Source organism: Sus scrofa, chromosome 1 (assembly GCF_054392235.1).
Source record: "Sus scrofa isolate SSC_HxYL_T2T_F1_AM1 chromosome 1, Sscrofa_HxYL_maternal_Yorkshire_Landrace_v2.0, whole genome shotgun sequence".
Lineage (NCBI taxonomy): Eukaryota > Metazoa > Chordata > Mammalia > Artiodactyla > Suidae > Sus > Sus scrofa.
Genome location: NC_139383.1, coordinates 226,115,602 through 226,138,560, shown reverse-complemented (window position 1 = coordinate 226,138,560; position 22,959 = coordinate 226,115,602). Strand labels below are relative to the sequence as shown.

Below are 22,959 nucleotides of genomic sequence, written 5' to 3'. Positions count from 1 at the left end.
GTGATATGCAGCAATGTTAATTATATTTATCATATTGTACATTATATCCATAATACCTTTTTTATAACTGGGAAGTTGTACCTTTTGACTGCATTCATCTAGTTCCCCATCTCTCAGTCCCTGGCCACTGGTAATCACAAATCTGATCTCTTTTTTTTTTTTTTATGATTTTGTTTGTTTGTTTTTGAAGTATAATTGATCTATAATACTATGTTAATTCCTGTTATATAACATAGTGGTTCAATATTTTTATACATTTCAAAATGATAACCGCAATTTGATCTATCACCATACAAAGATATTGCATAATTTGATTTCTTTTTTTTTTGTCTTTTTGCCTTTTCTTGGGCCGCTCCTGCAGCATGTGGAGTTCCCAGGCTAGGGGTCTAATCGAAGCTGTAGCCACTGGCCTACTCCAGAGCCACAGCAACGTGGGATCCGAGCCGTGTCTGCAACCTACACCACAGCTCACGGCAACGTCAGATCCTCAACCCACTAACCGAGGCCAGGTATCAAACCCGTAACCTCATGGTTCCTAGTCGGATTCATTAACCACTGCGCCAGGATGGGAACTCTTTGATTTCTTTTTAATATGAAGAACTTTGCAAAACTGCCTGAATTCTATAGCAGTTATTAGGTAGCATTCATTAGCTTCATCTAACTCCCTAACACAGATGCAGCAGTAGTGGTAATTTTTTATACTAGATATTTGATATATGTGAACAGTAGAATTATGCTCTGACAAATGTTTATATATCATATATATACATAAAATATATAATATACAGTATCAGATACATATATATACAATTAGACTTTGTAGAAAGGCAAATGGTAATAACATAGAGATGATCCATATGACTTCCCTTTGTACTTTTTTTTTTTTTAAATGAGGAAAAGGAATCAGAATGTGATAAACTGCTGTTCTTTTTGGATTTTAAGATCCTGTAGTCAGCCTCTGGATCAATAGGTAGAAGGGACAGCAAAAACTTTTAATATTTTTATTCTCTGATATATTATGTTTCATTTAATGTGCCATTTTCTTTTTTTTCTGCCATATTGTGACTTATTTATTTATTTTTTCTTACTCAATGAATTCATTACATTTATAGCTGTATGATGATCATCACAATCCAATTTTATAGGTTTTCCATCCCACAACCCCAGCCCATGCCCCCACCCCCCGAACTGTCTCCTTTGGAAACCATAAGTTTTTCAAAGTCTGTGTGTGAGTCAGTATCTGTTCTGCAAAGAAGTTCATTGTGTCCTTTTTTTTCAGATTCCACCTGTCAGTGAACACATTCGATATTGGTGTCTCATCGTCTGGCTGACTTCACTTAGCATGATAATTTCTAGGTCCATCCATGTTGCTGTAAATGCTGGTGTTTCATTCCTTTTAATGGCTGAGTCATATTCCATTGTGTATATGTACCACCTCTTCTTGATCCACTCCTCTGTCAATGGACATTGAGGTTGTTTCCATGTCTTGGCTATTGCAAATAGTGCTGCAGTGAACAATGGAGTACATGTGTCTTTGCGAGTCATGGTCTTCTCTGGATAGATGCCCAGGAGTGATAGTTCTAAGTTTAGTTTTCTGAAGAATCTCCGTACTGTTTTCCACGGTGGTTGCACCAATTTACAATCCCATCAACAGTGTGATAGGGTTCCTTTTTCTCCACACCCTCTCCAGCACTTATTGTCTGTAGACCTTTTGATGATGGCCATTCTGGCTGGTGCAAGGTGGTACCTCATAGTGGTTTTGATGTGCATTCCTGTAATACTGAGTGATGTTGAACATCTTTTCATGTGTTTTTGGGCCATCCGAATGTCTTCTTTGGCGAACTGTCTGTTTAGATCTTCTGCCCATTTTTGGATGGGGTTGTTTGTTTTTTTGGCATGGAGTTGTAGGAGGTGTTTATAAATTTGGGAGATGAATCCCTTGTCAGTTGATTCATTTGCAAGGATTTTCTCCCATCCTGTGGGTTGTCTTTTCACTTTGTTTAGGGCTTCCTTTGCTGTGCAGAAACTTTTAAGTTTGATTAGGTCCCATTTGTTTATTTTTGTTTTTACTGTCAATACTCTAAGAGGTGGATCTGAGAAGATGTTGGTGTCGTTTATGTCGGAGAGTGTTTGGCCTATGTTTTCCTCTAAGGGTTTTATAGTACCTGGTCTTATATCTAGGTCTTTAATCCATTTGGAGTTTATTTTTGTGTATGGTGTTAGAGAGTGTTCTCATTTCATTCTTTTCCATGTGGCTGTCCAGTTTTCCCAGCACCACTTATTGAAGGGGCTGTCCTTTCTCCATTGTATATGCTTGCCTCCTTTGTCATAGAGAGTTGACTGTAGGTGTGTGGGTTTCATTCTGGGCTTTCTATCCTGTTCCACTGATCTATACTTCTGTCTTTGTGCCAGTACCATATGGGTTTGATGACTGCTGCTTTGTACTATAGTCTGAAGTCCGGGAGTCTGATTCCTACAGCTCCATTTTCCTTTTTCAGGATATCTTTGGTCATTCTGAGTCTGTTTTGCTTCCAAACAAACTTTAAAATATTTTGTTCGAGTTCTGTGAAAAATGTCCTTGGTAACTTGATAGGGATTGCATTGAATCTGTAGATTGCCTTAGGTAGTATGGTCATTTTGATAATATTGACTCTTCCAATCCACGAGCATGGCATGTCTTTTCATCTATTTGTGTCATCTTTGATTTCTTTCATCACTGTCATACTTTACAGAGTGCAGATCTTTTGTCTCTTTAGGTAGGTTTACTTCTAGGTGTTTTATTCTTTTGGATGGGATGGTAAATGGGATTGCTTCCCTAATTTCTTTTTCTGATCTTTCATTGTTGGTGTATAAAAATGCCATCAATTTCTGTGTATTAATTTTGTATCCTGTGACTTCGCCAAATTCATGGATGAGCTCTAACAGTTTTCTGGTAGAGTCTTTAGGATTCTCTAGGTATGGCATCATGTCATCTGCAAATAGTGATAGTTTTACTTCTTCCTTTCCAATTTGGATTCCTTTTATCTCTTTTAATTCTCTGATTGCCATGGCTAGGACTTCCAGAACTATGTTGAAGAGTAGTGGTGAGAATGGACATCCTTGTCTTGTTCCTGATCTCAGTGGGAATTCTTTCAGCTTTTCCATTGAGAATGATGTTAGCTGTGGGTTTGTCAATATATGGCCTTTATGATGTTGAGGTAGGTTCCCTCTATGCCCACTTTCTGAAGGGTTTTTATCAGAAATGGGTGTTGGATTTTGTCAAAGGCTTTTTCTGCATCTATTGAGAGAATCATATGGTTTTTACTCTTCAGTTTGTTAGTGTGGTGTATCACACTGATGGATTTGGGATACTGAAGAACACTTGCATCCCTGGGATAAATCCCACTTGATTGTGATGTATAATCCTTTAAATGTATTGTTGGATGCGGTTTCCTAGTATTTTGTTGAGGATTTTTGCATCAATGTTCATCAGTGAAATAGGCCTGTAATTTTCTTTTTTTGTGGTATCTTTGTCTGGTTTTGGTATCAGGGTGATGGTGGCCTCATGGAATGTGTTTGGGAGTATCCCTTCCTCTGCAAGTTTTTGAAATAGTTTCAGAAGGAAAGGTGTTAGCTCTTCTCTAAATGTTTGATAGAATTCGCCTGTGAAGCCATCTGGTCCTGGACTTTTGTTTGTTGGAAGTTTTTTAATCACAGTTTCAATTTCAGTTCTTGTGATTGGTCCACTCACCTTTTCTATTTCATCTTGGTTTTGTCTTGGAAGATTATACTTTTCTAAGAAATTGTCCATTTCTTCTAGGTTTTCCATGAACCAGTGTGAATTTTAAACCAACTTCCCTCAATGTGAAACTCTCAAAACCTTTTGCCATTTTTTCTTCTTTCTACTTCCTCAGAGAGGTTGTGAAATAAGAGACTATGTGTATCTTGGAGAAATGTCAGGTCTGTGGTTGTGCCCTGGAGCAAAGGTCATAGGAGAGGACACTGGCCCGGATGCAGTTTGACCATGTGACCCAGGGAAGTTCACAACCTGATGGTCACCTCACAGGGACTTGAAGCAGATGACCTCTCAAATCTCTGATTGGAAGAATTACTTCAACCATTTATACATCCAAGAACATTCACCTCACGTAACAGCTTTTCACATGAGCTGCCCAGCTTTTATTATGGCAGTTGAGGACCCTACAATATTTTATACCACACTCAGCTGCTGTCAAGTCTGCAGTAACCATAATCTTTAGGTCAAGTTTTTATTTCACAATAAAGGGCTTTAAATATGAACATGTCTGGTGATAAATTAAGTTGACAGGCATTTCCTTTTATTACTATTCAAAGGAAGACATACATATCTATCCTGTTGTTTCACATAAACAACTTATAAGTGCAGTCATAATTCATATAGCCTAACTAGACTACAATTTCACAGAATTAACATACCATGGCTATAAATTACAAGTCACTTACACTTCTTGGAGTTGTCTTATGAACTATAACAATAACTCATAAATTGAAACAAATTTAGAGAATGATAGTATGCCTCAGTAAATCTGACCAGCGGTTAAAAAAAAAAGAAAGAAAGAAAGAAAGAAAAAATCCACTAAATGGCTTTTCAAGCTGTTCAGAGTAAAGATGTGACCTCAGGAGCAACTGTGCTATGATAACCACAGGCAAGTTAGAGTCAGAACGCTGAACACTTATTAGGCAAGGAAAAATTCAGAAATAACAATACAAGACATATTCTTCAAGAGCTCCTGACAGATCCTAAAATTCAAAAGAAAATGGCGATGACACAAACAAAGAGACCCACATTTTAAAGAGAGATGGGCTACCAACATCCTCTCTCCATCTGTGGCTACATGCAGGGGATCGGATAAAGCCTGAAGGGAGTTTTAAGAGATGGTAAAACCACATAGAAAGCTTGGGGCTCTCCAGCTCTTATCTTCTCACCTCTTTTCTCATAGAGAACGACTTTGGGGTAAGACGATATCAAGCTAAGTCATTCGGTCTTTGGGTCCCTAGGTAACTCAGAAAGGGAAGAAAAGGTGTGGGAATGATTAAAATATTTTGTTCCAGGCTCTAGGCTTTGAAAGGGAGGCATTAGGAAGGATCCTATGATTTCCCTTTAGGACTCTACAAACCCTCTACTACATGCTATTATTTCCTCTCTCCTATGATCAAAATGTTATCATAAAGTTACATATGAAAGAAGGTAAATGTATCAAACTTTATAGCTGAACTAATCAAGAAAAGAAATGATTTCTTACTCTAAGCTATATTATTATTCATCCTTAGCTGCTGTCACAGTAATTAAGTGATTTCTACTGAAAACACTCTTTTAGTAGTTCTTTTCTAATAATTATGTTATTATTGTTAATTGTTTGGCAAGATCGTGAAGTTGACAAAGAAAGGACAGCTTCATAAATCAGTTTTGGAAATACCTACCTGAATAAAACCTCTATTTGCCCTGCAATGAAAAGTAAATCTACAAACAATTAAAAAGAAACCAGGAGTTCCTGGGATTCCCGTTGTGGTACAGCAGAAACAAATCCGACTAAGAACCATGAGGTTGTGGGTTCGATCCCTGGCCTCACTCAGTGGGTTAAGGATCTGGTTCTGCCATGAGCTGTGGTATAGGTTGCAGACATGGCTCAAATCTGGCGTTGCTTCACCTGTGGCATAGGCTGGCAGCTGAAGCTCCAATTAGAACCCTCATGGGAACCTCCATATGCCGCAGGTATGGCCCTAAAATAAAAAGAAAAAATAAATAAATAAAATAAAAAGAAACCAGGAGATACTGCTGTGGCCAAGTGGGTTAAGAATTCAACTGCGGTAGTTCAGGTTGCTGAGGAGGCATGGGTTTGATCCCCACCATAGTGCAGTGGGTTAAAGGATCTGGCTTTGCTGCAGTGTGAATCACAGCTGGGGCTTGGATTCAATCTCTGGCCTGGGAACTTCCATATGACATGGGTGCAGCCATAAAAAAATTAAAAATTTTTTAAAACAGAAATCAAAAGGCTATTTTGCCATATAGCAAAACCTCAAATGTTGGCTGCAAAATCAGGATTAGCTCAATACCACTAATGCTTATGTGTCTACAATTGTTCTCTTTCCCTTCAATGAGTAATACTTAAAGGTCATACCACCTCACCACCCAACATCTCTGTGGCCCTCAAGCATGGATTCTTTAGGTTTCTGATGATAATACTTTTTATCATTGCTACCATAAACATACACACTCTAATTATATGCATTTTACTGTAGAGGAATGTGAGGGGCAGAAGAGTTAGGCAGTTTGTACCAGGTTGTCTAGCGAATGAAGAGTAGAGCCAGTGTGGAGGCTCAGTTTTCAGTATCCAAACTTGAACAAGGGGCACCCTGTCATTACCCTGCCTCCCATGACCTGACTCCTCAGTAACATTGAGCCATTCCTGGTTCCATTTTGCCCACAACAAAGTTGTGTCTCTATTAAAGAATACCCACCACACCACGGAACCAAGTTTGTGAGACAGAATACCTGCCCATAGAGGCCATGTCCAATGGGGATCATTTGCAACACACCATACTCCTGGGAAGGAACAATGGTTCTGTGTACAGGAGAATGGGAGCACAGCCTTCTCAGAATCAATAGTCTCTGTGTTTCATCTCTTACCATGGTGGTGGGATCGTCATTCACAAATATTCTGATGACATGACCACCACATAACTGCCGTAACCACAAAGGGAAAGTTTTCTGTAACTTCATTGCGGTTTTGACAAGTTCTAAATGGTTTCTAAATGGCCAAAATGCAGCCCTCTTTTGCCTGGAGGGAATAAGGTCCCACAAGCAAGGTTTCAGTGATGAATAGAGAGGCAAATGGCAAGCATCTCCATGAAAGGGAGGACACAGTATTCAGTCTTGCAACTATTCATTTTGTAAAGAAAACGAATGGTAGGTTTAGTGTGTACTGTTTATTATTAAGACACAGTAAAGGATTTGTGATAGAAAAAAATATCAAAACTGATGGCAGGTGGCATTAGGCAGAGCATAATCTTCCCAAGCAGCTATATGCTAGGGGGAATCTGCACACATTGTTTGCAGGACATTACAAATAAAAGAACTTACACCAAAGTCATTATTTTCTAGCTCAAGATGCCACAGCCTGAAAAATATCACAAATAAGAGGTTACGCTTCATGCTAATCAGCTTCACTGTGAAATGAGTCAGCAAAGCCAGCAGGTCCCTAGTCTGTCTTAACCAAGGGTGAGAGTGTAATGCTTACTGTACCTCAAACCAGCCTGACTCTTAGGACACCTTTTCAGAAACACAGCCAAGCCTGAGGATGCTAGAAAAGACTGTGGCAGGACTGGGAACACTACCACAGAGCATTACAGAGCCCCAACTGAGTTCTTAGGCCAAAGAACAGGATATACTACACATGCTTTGGGAAAGGAAAGAGACATTTCTCTGCTACCAACAGCAAAAAGCAGGCCAGCAGGTCCTTTCCCTAAGCTATGGAGACAACATCTGAATATGCAACATCTGAGCCCACTCAAATCTCACAGAGAAGGGGTCAGCAATCTTTTGCTGAAGAAATCCAGGTGATAACTATTTTAAGCGTTGTAGACCACAGCATCTTTGCCACAATGCTCCAGTCTGCCACTGTAATACAAAAGCTGCCATACACAACACACAAACAAATGAGCATGGCTGTATTCCAACACAACTTTTATCACACAAAAAAGGCAGGGAACCAAAACTTGCTAACCTTTAACTTGGAAAAAAAAATGGAATTGCAAAGAAACAGGAGAGGTAGCTTTTGACTCTTTGAATGGGTGGTCAACACAAAATCAAAAGACAGGGTTACCAGCACCCACAGCACTATTTCTCAAAGAACCAAGGATGGCTCTGGAAACCAGGCACAGACAGAGGTGGTGCGGCTCTGGTATTTTTCCAACCCGAGCTAAAGGCAACTCCTTTAACGCAATGTGCTTATGTATTCACATTATAAAGATTGAGAATAACTTTGATTTAGACAAAAATATAGTTGTATTCCATCTGAGGCTAATGACTTACCATGCAAATTAAAGTTAATACATCAAATTATGAGACACTTTGATATAAAGAGAGTATTTTTCCCCACAACTGAGTTAAGTGACTTGGTATTGACTGGTAAGGCAGGCATGGAAAAAAGCCAAAAGATTATAAGTATTTTACCAAAAAAAAAGGAGGGAGGAGCCAAAATTTTTTCAAGTACTTAAATTTAAAAGCCCTCATAATCATGCCATTAATTAGAGGCCAGTCACTCTTTCCTTTCCAGGAGTCATACTTGATAAGGTTGCAGCACAAAATTCCATGCAAATCTGCCAGCAACACAAAGGGAGAGCTGAATAGTTAATTGAATCCAGGTTAAAGAATCCCTGCTCAGATCTTTAAGAAGAAGAGTCTACATGGCTCTATGGGGCCCAAGTCATGGTCCACTGCCATCCCCGAAAGAGAAAGGGAGACCCCAGGGCAAAGAATGAAACAACCAATAGCTCTATCTCCATGCAGAGATGAAAAGCAAAACCCTACTGATATGGACAGCTGTGCATAGAGTCTTTCTTTTCTTTATCCTACCTAAATACTGATTGATTACCCTTATAATCAACAATATGTACAGTTTTAACACTGAAAAAATTATCCTCTTAAAATGATGTGTCCAGAGTTCCTTGGTGACTCAGCAGATTAAGGATCAAGCATTGTCACAGCTATGGCAGAGATTCAATCCCTGGCCCTTGAATTTATGTGTGCCTCAGGCATGCCCAAAAATAAAAAAACAATTTAAAAAAATGTGTGCCCACCCCCTCATCCCATAGTAGAAGAATTTCTGCTAAAACAGTTCAAATGCGTCCACCAGCTAGCTCCCAGCAGTGTGCCCTTTAAAATCCCAGTGCACTGACCTGATTCTAAAAGGGAGGCCAGGGACCTAGCCCTGAACCTCCACAAGTATGTGGCTACTCACACTAGCAAGCTAAGAGTTCCCACTTTTCCAAGAGACATTCTCTGATGCCTCTGGAGATGCCAGAGATGGAAGCAAAGTAATGAGGACCAGAATCCAGCCTTCAATTCTCAAGTTGCCACAGATTCTGTCCCTGGTCAACTTAACCCACAACTGAACTGATCAAGAGTTTTCTATGTTTTCCAAGTTCTGAAATCCATAAAATAGGGAGAGGGTGCATGTATTCTAGACCAGAGATTTTGAATGACCTACCTGAGAAGAGTTGATGACTTTGATTCCCCTTTGTTGGACTCATATAATTTTAAGTCATTTAGAATGCTAAATCATTTAAAGTTGATGCTCTTAACCTGGTAAGATTTGCTGTTTACAATCAGATAAAAATCTATGAGTGTAAATTTTGGAAAAATACACATATGAACATATACAACCATTTTTTGTATAATTTTTCATGGCTCGTAGGATCACTACAGCCTCTCCCTGGATCCCAGGCTAAGTACTTCTGAAAGGAAGAATCAACAGTCCTTTTCTGTGCATTTTGGCAAGTGTGGCTACCAGAATAGTTCATTACCACAGAAAATCTTTAATTTTATTCAATACAGCAAACACTGGGGGCCTATATGCACAGGAATTCTGCAGGGTTCTAAGAAAGCACAGAGATAAGTAAGAGCACAGCCCCATTCTTCTAAGAACAACAACAACAAATGGGCTATGACATAAGTCATTTACACAACCAAGTACTAAAAAGAAATTCAAAGGGTGTCTCCAGAGCAAGTCAAGCTGCATGGGGTACAGGGCTCGCACTAGCCGAAGTAAACATTGAAAGACACATAGGATCAGAACCAACAGAGAATGAAGAGATAAAAGGTAAGGAGAACACATTTCAGTTAGAAGGGAGACTTCCCAGTCAGTTCAGTGTGGATATAGAATGAAATGCAGCTTTTAAGAAAGCAATGCAAGAAAAGAGCTCAGATATGGCTGGCTGATGCCCCAAAAGCTACATCTGAAAGAATGTGATAGGCATTCAGGAAGTTCGGTAGGAAGAAAAAAAAAAAAAAAAGTGAGATAGTAGAATATTAGGAAAATCAGTGTGTTTACTATCACCCAGAACTAACGTCATAAAAGCAATTGAAAAAAATCCTTAGTTCTCTCAAAGCTCACTAATCATGCCCGAGGATCAGCAGAGAAAGGTCAGCATGGATTGGTTAAATGTTTGGATAACATTGTACACTTAGACTTATTTGAAACTAAATGTTACTCTCTTAAATACATACTGGTTTCCAAATGAGCTATCAAAATCAATTTTGTATTTCATACTCTAATGAAAGAAAGCTTTAAAATCTAAGCAGTTTAGGACTATCTCCAGAGCACTATGAAAAACAAAGGGATTGATTAGATTATTGCTTTGCAAGGATTAAATGCTTCTCTTAAAAATGAATGCAAACAGTCAAGTTAATTCAAACCATAGGTCAAAGCAGAATAAATCATGCTTAAATCTCTCAATTCTGTCTTCTAAAGATAAAGGCCAGGAGACCCTTTACTGCACTGTGGATCAAAGTTGCTGAGTAAGCAAAAGTGATTAAATAAACAGACTATTATAAGCCGTCAGCTCAATCCAGTGAGAACACTCTGGCTGGCTTCTCTTACTGAAGATGCTTGATGCTTTTCATAATAAATACCCATTCATAAAATGTGCTGAAATGAACAAAAAAGATCTATTGCCAATTCCAGCTATTTCACAGAGAAAAGCTGGCAGGGAATTTCATAACATCTAAAATAGAAAACTATCAATTAATCATGAAAATGGCTCAGATAATGTGTTATATTTTGTTACATATTATCATTGGGCACCTTACACCATTTATAAAAAGATATCACATAAAAATGCAAGTACTAGTCATTTCAAGAAGCAAAATATTTTTAAAATATGTGTTGGGTCCCCACACCCCAAATGCATATTTAAAACATGCTCACCAGACTAATGTTGAAAAATGATAAAGCATACTATGAGGAAAATAATAACCACCTGTGGAGAACCATATAACCACTTAAATGTGGTTTTCTTGCATTCACCCTTCCAAGTGTACTTATGTCACTGGAACTATGGTGCATTCTTTTAAAATGGCTCCATGTGTAGTCATATCTCAGTATCCCTGGGAGTAGAGGTGGGGGGACAATGGTTTCAGGAGCCCCACTGTCAATACCATAGATACCAAAACCAATGAAGCTCAAGTCACTTATATTAAATGACATAACATTTGCATAAAACCTGCACACATCCTCCTAAATAGTTTAAATTACCTCTAGAGTAGTTATAATACCTAATACAACTTAAATGCTACATAAAGAGTTGCTGGGTCCCCAGCAAATTTGCTTTTTGGCACTTTCTGAAATTTTTGTTGAATATTTTTGATATGTGATTGGTTGAATCCATAGATGTGGAAGCCACAGACAGGGAGGGCCAACTGTTCTCCTACATAACAGTACCCTGATTTACGTCACTAATTCTCTACTGTTAAACACAGTGGTGCTGTCAGGTTGTTGTTTTGCTTTACTTTTAAATAATGCTATGTTGAACATTTTTACAAGTAAAATATCACATGTGTAACTATTCCTTTATAACTATTTCCTTAGATCAAATTCTTGGAAATAAAATGTCAGATCATAGGATATATATTTTTTTTTTAAGTTTTTCAGCAGTTCCCATCAGAGCTCAGTGATAATGAACCCAACTAGTATCCATGAGGATATGGGTTCAATACCTGGCCTCACTCAGTGGGTTAAGGATCCGGCATTGCCGTGAACTGTGGTATAGCACGCACAGCTAGGATCCCGCTTTGCTGTGGCTGTGGTATAGGCCAGAAGCTACAGCTCTGATTCAACCCCTAGACTGAGAACTTCCATATGCCATGGGTGTGGCACTAAAAAGAAAAATAATAATAATAATAATAATAACAACAGTTTTTCAGACATTTTCTCAACTTTTCTTTCATACAGATTAAACTAGTTTATGATGTCACCAGCAATGTGTTTTAAGACAATTTAAGTTTATTCTTATAACCTCTAGTTATTATTTCTTAAATTATGACTAAATAATAGCAAGTCCAATCTTCAAATATCATATTACTCTACTCTTAATACTAAAACAAAGGAGAAGAAATCTAAAAATACTTAAAATGACAGAACATGTCAATTTTCATAAACTGCATATTACCACAAATCTTTTAAATAGTATTACTAGTTACTGAAATAAAATTTTTTTAAGATTTTATTTCCCATTTACTAACAAAGTACTAAACTGAAGTAAACCACAAAAATTTTTCTCTTTTATTTGATAATTAATGTGAATGTCCCTATGCTTTATGCTTATCTTATTGATAAATTGATTGACTGATTGATTGCTTCTTAGGGCTGCACCCACAGCATATGGAAGTTCCCAGGCTAGGGGTTGAATCAGAGCTACAGCTGCCAGCATATACCACAACCACAGCAAAGTGGGATCTGAGCCGAGTCTGTGACCTACACCACAGCTCACGGCAATGCCAGATCCCCAACCCACTGAACAAGGCAAGGGATTGAACCCATATCTTCATGGATATTAGATTCATTTCTGCTGTACCACAATGGGAACTCCCTGTGTGCTTATTTTATTCTTAAATATACAAAATACATAAATGATTCTAAATGTAGTATTTTTTCAACATTATTTATCAACTGTATACTTAGGTGTCATTGTCCTATTATAATGATCTAAAGGCAGCACACAGCTTAACATTTAGCTAAAAGAGTCAATTCTGGTTATAAGAGATACTTACCAGCCTCCATCATGTATACAAACTTGATGCCAGTTCCTAAGACATTCTACAGCTTCTTAGAAAGTCAATTCCCAATAACAAACAAGATGCAGTAAGTGGTGCCCAAATGTAATGGGCTGTACCAATCTCCCTAAGAGTGACTGAACAAAACGAGATCATGGCTGGAAGAAATTGCTATTGGGTTTCTGAATCCAGAAAACAGGGTTCATCATGAGGCTTTAATTTAATTTATAGCTCAAAGGCACATAGGTGGCCTTGGAAGTTTCAAAGTAAACTATCAAAAAATGTGAACCCTTTATGTTAGAAAGAGCCAAATACACCCAGAGCCTGTTTGAAAACGGCACATTACTGGAGGAATCAGACTCCCAGACTTCAGACTATAGTACAAAGCAGCAGTCATCAAACCCATATGGTACTGGCACAAAGACAGAAGTATAGATCAGTGGAACAGGATAGAAAGCCCAGAATGAAACCCACACACCTACAGTCAACTCTCTATGACAAAGGAGGCAAGCATATACAATGGAGAAAGGACAGCCCCTTCAATAAGTGGTGCTGGGAAAACTGGACAGCCACATGGAAAAGAATGAAATGAGAACACTCTCTAACACCATACACAAAAATAAACTCCAAATGGATTAAAGACCTAGATATAAGACCAGGTACTATAAAACCCTTAGAGGAAAACATAGGCCAAACACTCTCCGACATAAACGACACCAACATCTTCTCAGATCCACCTCTTAGAGTATTGACAGTAAAAACAAAAATAAACAAATGGGACCTAATCAAACTTAAAAGTTTCTGCACAGCAAAGGAAGCCCTAAACAAAATGAAAAGACAACCCACAGGATGGGAGAAAATCCTTGCAAATGAATCAACTGACAAGGGATTCATCTCCCAAATTTATAAACACCTCCTACAACTCCATGCCAAAAAAACAAACAACCCCATCCAAAAATGGGCAGAAGATCTAAACAGACAGTTCGCCAAAGAAGACATTCGGATGGCCCAAAAACACATGAAAAGATGTTCAACATCACTCAGTATTACAGGAATGCACATCAAAACCACTATGAGGTACCACCTTGCACCAGCCAGAATGGCCATCATCAAAAGGTCTACAGACAATAAGTGCTGGAGAGGGTGTGGAGAAAAAGGAACCCTATCACACTGTTGATGGGATTGTAAATTGGTGCAACCACCGTGGAAAACAGTACGGAGATTCTTCAGAAAACTAAACTTAGAACTATCACTCCTGGGCATCTATCCAGAGAAGACCATGACTCGCAAAGACACATGTACTCCATTGTTCACTGCAGCACTATTTGCAATAGCCAAGACATGGAAACAACCTCAATGTCCATTGACAGAGGAGTGGATCAAGAAGAGGTGGTACATATACACAATGGAATATGACTCAGCCATTAAAAGGAATGAAACACCAGCATTTACAGCAACATGGATGGACCTAGAAATTATCATGCTAAGTGAAGTCAGCCAGACGATGAGACACCAATATCGAATGTGTTCACTGACAGGTGGAATCTGAAAAAAAAGGACACAATGAACTTCTTTGCAGAACAGATACTGACTCACACACAGACTTTGAAAAACTTATGGTTTCCAAAGGAGACAGTTCGGGGGGTGGGGGCATGGGCTGGGGTTGTGGGATGGAAAACCTATAAAATTGGATTGTGATGATCATCATACAGCTATAAATGTAATGAATTCATTGAGTAAGAAAAAAATAAAGGAAATAAACAACATGGAAAAGAAAAAAAATTACACTGGTTCGAATTTTCACATACCCATGCTTTCATTTATCCTAGACTTGGGTGCCCACCTCGTGCCCCGCAGCAGGGTTGAGCTGAATGCTGCAAGCCCTGGACGGACGAGCCCTGTCCTCAAGTAGCTGACACCAGTCTAAGATTTCTTGACCCCAGCTCTGAAGTCATGCTTCACAACATCCTCACCTCTGCACACAGATGCCAATAGCACCTCCTTTTCGTGACAGTGAGAATGTCTCCACTGCATTCTCAGAGATCTCTGGAGGTGGAAGATGCCTGAGGTTGAGAACCCCTGGGCTTGTGGGCACTACTGGTGTGGGAGACAGGCAAGGATGCAGGAAAATATGTACTAGGTACATCTGGTAGGATGGACTAAACACGAGCCATGGAGTGCTGTAAAAGAAAGTAGGGATAGGTGGCTTCTGGAGTGCTTTGAAATTCACTGTCTTTCTCGCAGGCTGACACATAACCACTCTGCAGTACATCTTGAATAGCTAGACAAGTTTTGTAAACAGGCTCTATAATTATCTACTGGTTATTCCATAGTATAGTCCTGCCATCTTGTAGCAACATACACATGCACAGCACTGAACAGGGGCTGTTGAATGGAAATTCCTGTACAAGACAGAGAGGCAGAGGGCGATCAGCTGGTTTGTTTACAAGTTTAGCACATGGTATTTATTATTACTGACTTAATAGTGCTAACCACTGAAAGTTATCCACCTACTTTCCATCAGAGATAGAAGTGGTTGTACAAACTGTCAAAAAAAATTTTTATAGAGTTTGTTTTTCTGTAAAAAGTCACATTCTAGCTATTTCTCATCAGAACTAGATAACATTTATAGATAGCATAGTTCATTGGTAATTCATAAACTGTCTTTTCATATCTTCTTTTATGTGTATGTATATGTATTTTCTTTCTTTTTAGGGTTTTACCTGTGGCATATGGAAGTTCCCAGGTGAGAGGTCAATTAGGAGTTGCAGTGGCTGGCCTATACCACAGCCATAGCAACACCACATCTGAGCCACATCTGTGACTTAGATCATAGCACATGGCAACTCTGAACCTTAACCCACTAAGTGAGGTCAGGTATCGGACCTTTATCCTCTTGGGTACTAGTCAGGTTCCTTGCCGCTGAGCCACAATGGGAACTCCCAGATCTTTTTATATCTTAAACTGTGACTTAAAAATTATAGTAGTAATGTTTATTATTAGAATTTAGACTTGCAGTTGTCGTGTGCAAAGTGAAGGTCTGTGCCACTCTCAAACAAAAATAAAAACTAGTAACTAGTGAAGTTCCCTTCATGGCTCAGTGGTTAACAAACCTGACTAAGTCCAAGAGGATGAGAGTTCTCATCCTTGGACTCACTTGGTGGGTTAAGGATCTGGCGTTGCTGTGAGCTGTGGCATAGGTGGGCAGCTGTAGCTCTGATTTAATCCCTAGCCTGGGAATTTCCATATGCTGCAGGTGAAGCCCTAAAAACAAAACAAAAAAACCCAACAACCCCTCCAAAAAACTAGTAACTGGTAGTATTTAACATTGTTGTTTTCCTGTAGTCTGTTCACTGCCATAGTTATTTTTCTGTGTAATTGCTTCTCCTACATAGAGGTTGTCATTGTTTTATGCTCTTTCCCCTACTGGCCCATGGTGTTTGAAGGATGTTATGAATGCAGTTTCCTTGCACTGCTGAGTGTACGCATTAATCAGAGACAAGGAAATGCCTGTTGTTCTCTCAGGTTCATTTTTAAACCATTATAAATCATAACCAAGCTCCTGGCTGGGTTATATTTGCTAGCGTTTACTCTGTTATGCACTTGTGTCTGAGTGGTGGGGAAATGTGGAGTCACAGTGGGATACATGGCAGGCATAAGTACCTCCATGGGGCATGATTTTGAAGAAAATGAAATATTTGACTAATAAAAGCAAGAATAGGACTGACTGTGATTAAATGTCTGGTACCTAGTAAACACTGCAGCTGAACCTGCCTTAGCATTCTGAATTTAGACGTCCTTACCTCATGGCATAAGCTCCCATCCTATAACACTGTTCTAGTTAGCAGGACCTGCCAAACTTAGATCCACTCACCTGAGCCCAGTAAAGCCAATCTGACCCTGGGTTGTGGTGAAGGAGAGTGTGGCATTTATTGTAGGGCACCAAGCAAAGTGTCCAAGTAGCTAATGCTCAGAAGGCCTGAATTCCCTGATGGCTTTCAGGGAAAGGATTTTAAATACAGGGTGAGGGAGGTGGGTTGTGGGATGTGTGATCAGCTCTTGGACATTCTTGTGATTGGTTGATGGCTTGGGTCCTGTGCTTCTGTGACTGTGGCTCAGGCTGTCAGCTACAGCTCTGATTTGACCCCTAGCCTGGGAACCTCCATGTGGCATGGGTGTGACCCTAAAGAGGCAACAACAACAAAAAGTTACTGATATTTTCCATAATTCATATATATGAATTGCCAAGCTAAAATGTGAAATCCCAGACCTCTTAAATATTTTACAGGATACTTTCTTTCAGTATCCTTTAATGGATATTGTTTTCATAGAATTGTCTTAAAATTAATTAGCAAAGAATTGTAGAAACCAAGCTGCCTGGGTTTAAGTTTTGGCTCCACTGAAGACCTTGGGCAAATTACTTAACCTTTACATGTATTAGTTTTTTCATTAGTTAAATGGGCTTAATAAGTACACCAATCTCTAGCAGTTGAATTATCAAATGTAGTGTGCTTAGAATTGAGCCTGGCATTTAGCACATGCATGGTGCAGGTGACAAGCAAATAAATAAATGTAGACAAATGCTATTTTTAGTGTTAACAATTTATTGTTTAAAATATACCCCAGGACACATTTTTTCATTCAATTTATTAATTCATGCAAAAGTGTTTATTGACCCCTTGGTTGAAAGCTGCAGTGATGAGCATGACAGACATGACCTTTGTCCTCTCACAGGCAAGGCTTAGAGACTGACATTTATAAAATAATTACACAACTGATTAGTTATGATGTTATTTGTGTCACATATTGAGGGCATTGAATTATTTGTAGTAGGGGGAACTGGCCTAGTCTGTATGCATTTAAGGTTAAATATAAAGAATGTTAGCTAGATAAATATGCTTGGTTATAGCAAGAGGATGAGAATGTTCCCAGAAGAGGCAGGAGTACATAAGACTGGTAACAGCATAAGAACAACAGTGGAGGAAAATGATATCTGAGTTGATAGTGATGTTTCCATTGTTTTTGAATTCACAAGATGTGTTCTTTCCCCTGTTACATGCCCTGTTACCTGTCATCTAGAGCACCTTCCCCTTTTCTGCCTCTCAGTCTTCCTGTTGGCTCAGGCAACCCCTATCCTTCTCCCTCCCCAATCCCAAGCTGTAGTCCATAGGTTCTTTTACTTGATGGTGTTTCCATCATCCTGCTCTTTTTTTTTTTTTTTTTCTTTTACGGCCACCCCTGTGGCATATGGAAGTTCCTGGGCCAGGCATTGAATCCAAGTTGGAGCTGTGACCTGTGCCACAGATTGATCCTTAACCTGGGATCCAGTTGGCACCTCCACAGAGATAAGCCTGATCTGATCATTAACCCATTGTGCCACAGTGGGAACTCTCCTACTCCTTTTTTTTTTTTTCCTACTTTTTATTGCTATCACTTTTTCAACTATTCCTAAGTCAACTATTCCTTAGTCCAAAGGAGTATGTAAATGCTTGAAAAATAGGTAAAAAGAAGCTTCTTTTGCAAACTGTTGAAGCTAATAATTTAGACTATTTGGACATAAGAACATAACTCATAACACTGATGGTATTTAATGTATATGTAAAACTGAATCACTGTGCTGTGCATCTAAAGCTAACACATTATAAATTACCTATACTTTAATTTAAAATGGTTAAATATAATAATAAAATTAAATACCATCATACACACACACATAAATATAACTAGATAGATATAGATATATAGATACAGTTGTTCAGATTCTTTTCCATTATAGGTTATTACAAGATATTGAATGTTAAGTCCTTGTTGTTTATCTGTTTTATATATAGTAGTATGTATATGTTAATCCAAAACTCCTAATTTATCCCCCCCCACACGCACTATGTCTCTGGTAACTGCATTTGTTTTCTGTGTCTTTGAGTCTATTTCAGTTTTTTTTTTTTTTTTTTTTTGTCTTTTCTATGGCCATGTTCATGGCATATGGAGGTTCCCAAGCTAGGGGTCTAATAGGAGCTGTAGCCGCTGGCCTATGCCAGAGCCACAGCAACGCAGGATCCAAGCCGCGTCTGCGACCTACACCACAGCTCACGGCAACACTGGATCCTTAACCCACTGAGCAAGGCCAGGGATTGAATTTGCAACCTCATGGTTCCTAGTCAGATTCATTAACCACTGCGCCATGACGGGTACTCCTATTTCTGTTTTTTAAATAAATTCATTTATATCATTTTTAAAGATTCCACATAAAAGTTGTATCATACGATATTTGTCTTTATCTGACTTACTTCACTTAATATGATAATCTCTAGGCCCATGTTGTTGAAAATGGCATTATTTCATTCTTTTTTATGACTGATATTTCCATATATATATAACATTATCTTTATTCATTCTTCTGTCAGTGGACATTTAAGTTGTTTTTGTAAATAGTGCTGCTGTCAACATTGGGGTACATGTATCTTTTCAAATAGAGTTTTCTCCAGTTATTTGCCCAGGAGTGGGATTGCATGATCATTTGGTAACTCTATTTGTAGTTTTTTGGGAACCCCCATACTTTTCTCCATAGTGCCTGTACTAATTTACATTCCCTCAGACAGTGTAGGAGGATTTCTTTTCCTCCATACCCTCTTGATGGTATTTTGAAGAATAAGGAAAACTTGCTTCTTTTTTGCTTATTACCAAGAAATATTTTTAGTTCAGAATTTTTTCCTGATCACCGAAGGACTAGCTTAAGTTAATTTCTGCCTACATTTTTTTTTTTTTGTCTTTTTTGCCATTGGAGGATGCCAGGCTAGGGGTAGAGTCAGAGCTGTAGCCGCTGGCCTACACCACAGCTCACGGCAATGCTGGATCCTTAACCCACTGAGCAAGGCCAGGGATCGAACCCTCAACCTCATGGTTCCTAGTCAGATTCATTAACCACTGAGGCACGATGGGAACTCCTACATTATTTTCCTAAGTAGTGTTTTTCTATCTTGCCACATTTTTTATCTTTTAACCTCTGTTCGAGATGCCAAATCTTAGAAAAGTGGGAAGGCTTCTTTTTATGGTTCCTGTCTTCATTACTATATCTTGAGAGTTATATCATTTTAATGAGAGAATAATTATTAGTAGAAAATGAAAGAGAAAGGATCTGCCTGTGTAAGCATAGGAATATGCGAACTTAAGTCAGTTTGTAGGGAAATACCTAAAACCATACATCTATTTTCTGTTCTTTAATACAGATATATGCTACAGCTCAACTATGGCCAAATGAGGGTAATGGATGAGTTAAGCAGCATTTATCTCCAGAACACAAGTGTAGCATTCAGGTTTCTCCAGAACCAACAGAATGTATATATGTAAAGAGATTTATTATTATAAGCAATTATCTCTAATTATGGAGGCTGAGGTGTCCCAAGATCTGTAGTCAGCAATCTGGACACCAAGGAATAGCTGATATTTTAGTTTTGGTGTAGATGAGCTCAAAACTCTTGACACAGGAGTTCCCTTGTGGCTTAGCAGTAAGAAACCCAACTAGTATCTATGAGGATGCGGGTTTGATCCCTGTCCTTGCTTGGTGGGTTAAGTATCCTGCCTTGCTATGAGCTGTGGTGTAGGTTGCAGATGCAGCTCCAATTTGGCATTACTGTGGCTGTGGCATTGGCTGGCAGCTACAGCTCCAATTCATACCCTAGCCTGGGATCTTCCATATGCCACCCATGCAGCCCTAGAACAAAAAACCCAAACTCCTGCCTCAGCTCAATCAGTAAGGCAGGAAGAGTTCACTCTTATTCCTGGGGTGGTTTGAATTTTTGTTCAGTCAGTTTTGGGCCTTCAACTGATTGAATGGGGCCTGCCCACATTAGGGAGATCAGTCTGCTTTATTCATTGTACTGAATCAGGTGGTTATTTCATCCAGAAACTCCTTCACTGACACACCCAAAATAATGTTTGACCAAATGTCTGGGAACCTCATGGCCAAGTCAAGTTAACATACAAAAAGTTTGGTTTAGTATTTAAAAAGAAGTTTGTTTAATCTATCACATTAACAGAATAAAAGAGAAAAAGTATATGATCATTTAAATAAGTGAGGATAAAGGAACACTTATTTCAGATTAAACACTCGCAGAAGGAACTTTGTCAATAAACTAAGTATAAGAAATCTACAATGGGAAGTTCCCGTCACGGCTCAGTGGTTAACAAATCCAACTAGGAACCATGAGGTCGCAGGTTCGATCTCTGGCCTTGCTCAGTGGGTTAAGGATCTGGCATTGCTGTGAGCTGTGGTGTAGGTCACAGACGTGGCTCGGATCGGGGGTCGCTGTGGCTGTGGCACATGCCAGAGCCTACAGCTCTGATTAGACCCCTAGCCTGGGAACCTCCATATACCACGGGAGCGGCCTTAGAAAAGGCAAAAAAAAAGAAAAAAAAAAAAAAAAGAAATCTACAGTGAATGTCATACTGTGTGGTGGAATATTGTACAATTCCTTCCTAAAATGTGGCACAAAGTGAGAGTGAGAATTATCTTTATCACCACCTCTCTTTGTTCTTTACTGAAGTTGCTGACCACTGCAGTAAGTCAAGAAAAAGAAGTAAAGGACATTAAGATAAAAAAGAAGTAAAACTGTTCCTTTTTGTAGATATTTTATAAAGAATATGCATACGTGTAGATCTAGATCTTCTTCAGTGGAGGAGAAGAGAAAACCCAAAGTAGACCCACACTTACATAGCATTTAATTTTTTATATGGCACCAAGGTGATCCAGTGGGGAAAAAGAGTCTTTGATATTTGTGAAAAAAATGAACCTTGAACCCCACCATTTACTACTAATAATTTAAGATGGATCCTAGACCTGAAAGAAAACTGAAATAGGAAGCTTTTAGAAGAAAACACAAGAGAATATCTTTATAATTTGGAGATAGGAAAAGGTTTCTTAAGTCAAAGAAAGCAGTAATTATAAAAGAAAAAAATTAATGAGTTAGACCTCATTAAAGTTAAAAATTTTGCTCATTAAAAGACTTCATTAAGAATACCCAAGTTAGGAGAAAACGTTTACAAAACATACATCTGATAAATGACTCCGACAACTCAATAATAAACAAAAATATTTCAATAAAAAGTGCGCCAAAAAATTTACAGACTCTTCATAAGTGAAGGTATACAGAGTTAAAATGTGTTCATGTAAAGACTTACATACTAATGATAGTAGTTTCCAGTAATTTTGTTCGTTATAGGAGCTAGGCTGCAACATTGTTGGAAGGACTGGAGGAGTGTGTAGGGAAAAGTGTTACCTGAGTTCAAGAACGACAAGGAGCTTTGTTCCTCACCCTGGCCTGCTGCTCCCACTCCTCTAGCAGCCTGCAGCCTGATGAGGAAATGTCTTCTGACTTTCCTTTGCCTTCAGTCTCTGCAGGTCTGCTTAATATCAGGACTACATCAGAACCCTTTTGGCCTGGGTTAGCTCCACACAGGGAGAGGTTCAGAAGGACTGGGATAATGCTGATCACCAGCACTGCATATGCCATACTGTCACTGTATTCTCCATTGTTAGGAGCACTGATATTGATGCCAAAGATACAGTCTCAAGCTGTCACTCTACCACTTAACTTAATTCATGACCTTTGGCAGATTATTGACTCTCTGTGTACTACATTAGTAGTCAAAACAGGGATATTAATAGTTTCTCCTAGGAGTGAGGATTAAGTGAGATAGTACAAGGACTGATGCAGTGAGAAGATGCGTGGTACTGATCACTGTTCCTGGCACATAGTAAACACACAATTAATGAGATGCTTGCTCTCATAACCATTAGATTGAACTCTTTTTAAGTACAATCAATTAAAATTTTTTAAAAAAATAAGAACCTGTATTTAAGGTAGGTCCCCTTTCTCTATCTTGTACTTGAGAATACAGGAGACTAAACATAAATGAAAAAGTACAGCAAAAACTTGCCATTGGACACAGAAAGTCATGAGTGCTGTTGTTATATTTAACAGATGACTCTTAGGGAGACAGTTCTTCGTGCTGCATCCATTGTAGGGATTTCACATGCTGCCCAGCCAGGCCTTCTCAGAGGCAGAACCTTTGGTCTCTGATTGACAGTCATCTCAGATGTTGCTGCAGCCAAGTAATAATAAAGTGAAACTATTTCATTAAAAATACAAAAGGGAAGTACTTGAATATAA

General features: G+C 38.8%; 1 protein-coding gene across 2 annotated transcripts in view; it reads left to right on the top strand.

Annotated features, from left to right (window-relative positions):
* KDM4C (lysine demethylase 4C) overlaps positions 1 to 22,959 on the top strand; it is a 436,329-nt gene that overhangs the window by 197,196 nt on the left and 216,174 nt on the right. The gene's annotated exons all lie outside the window — the stretch shown is intronic.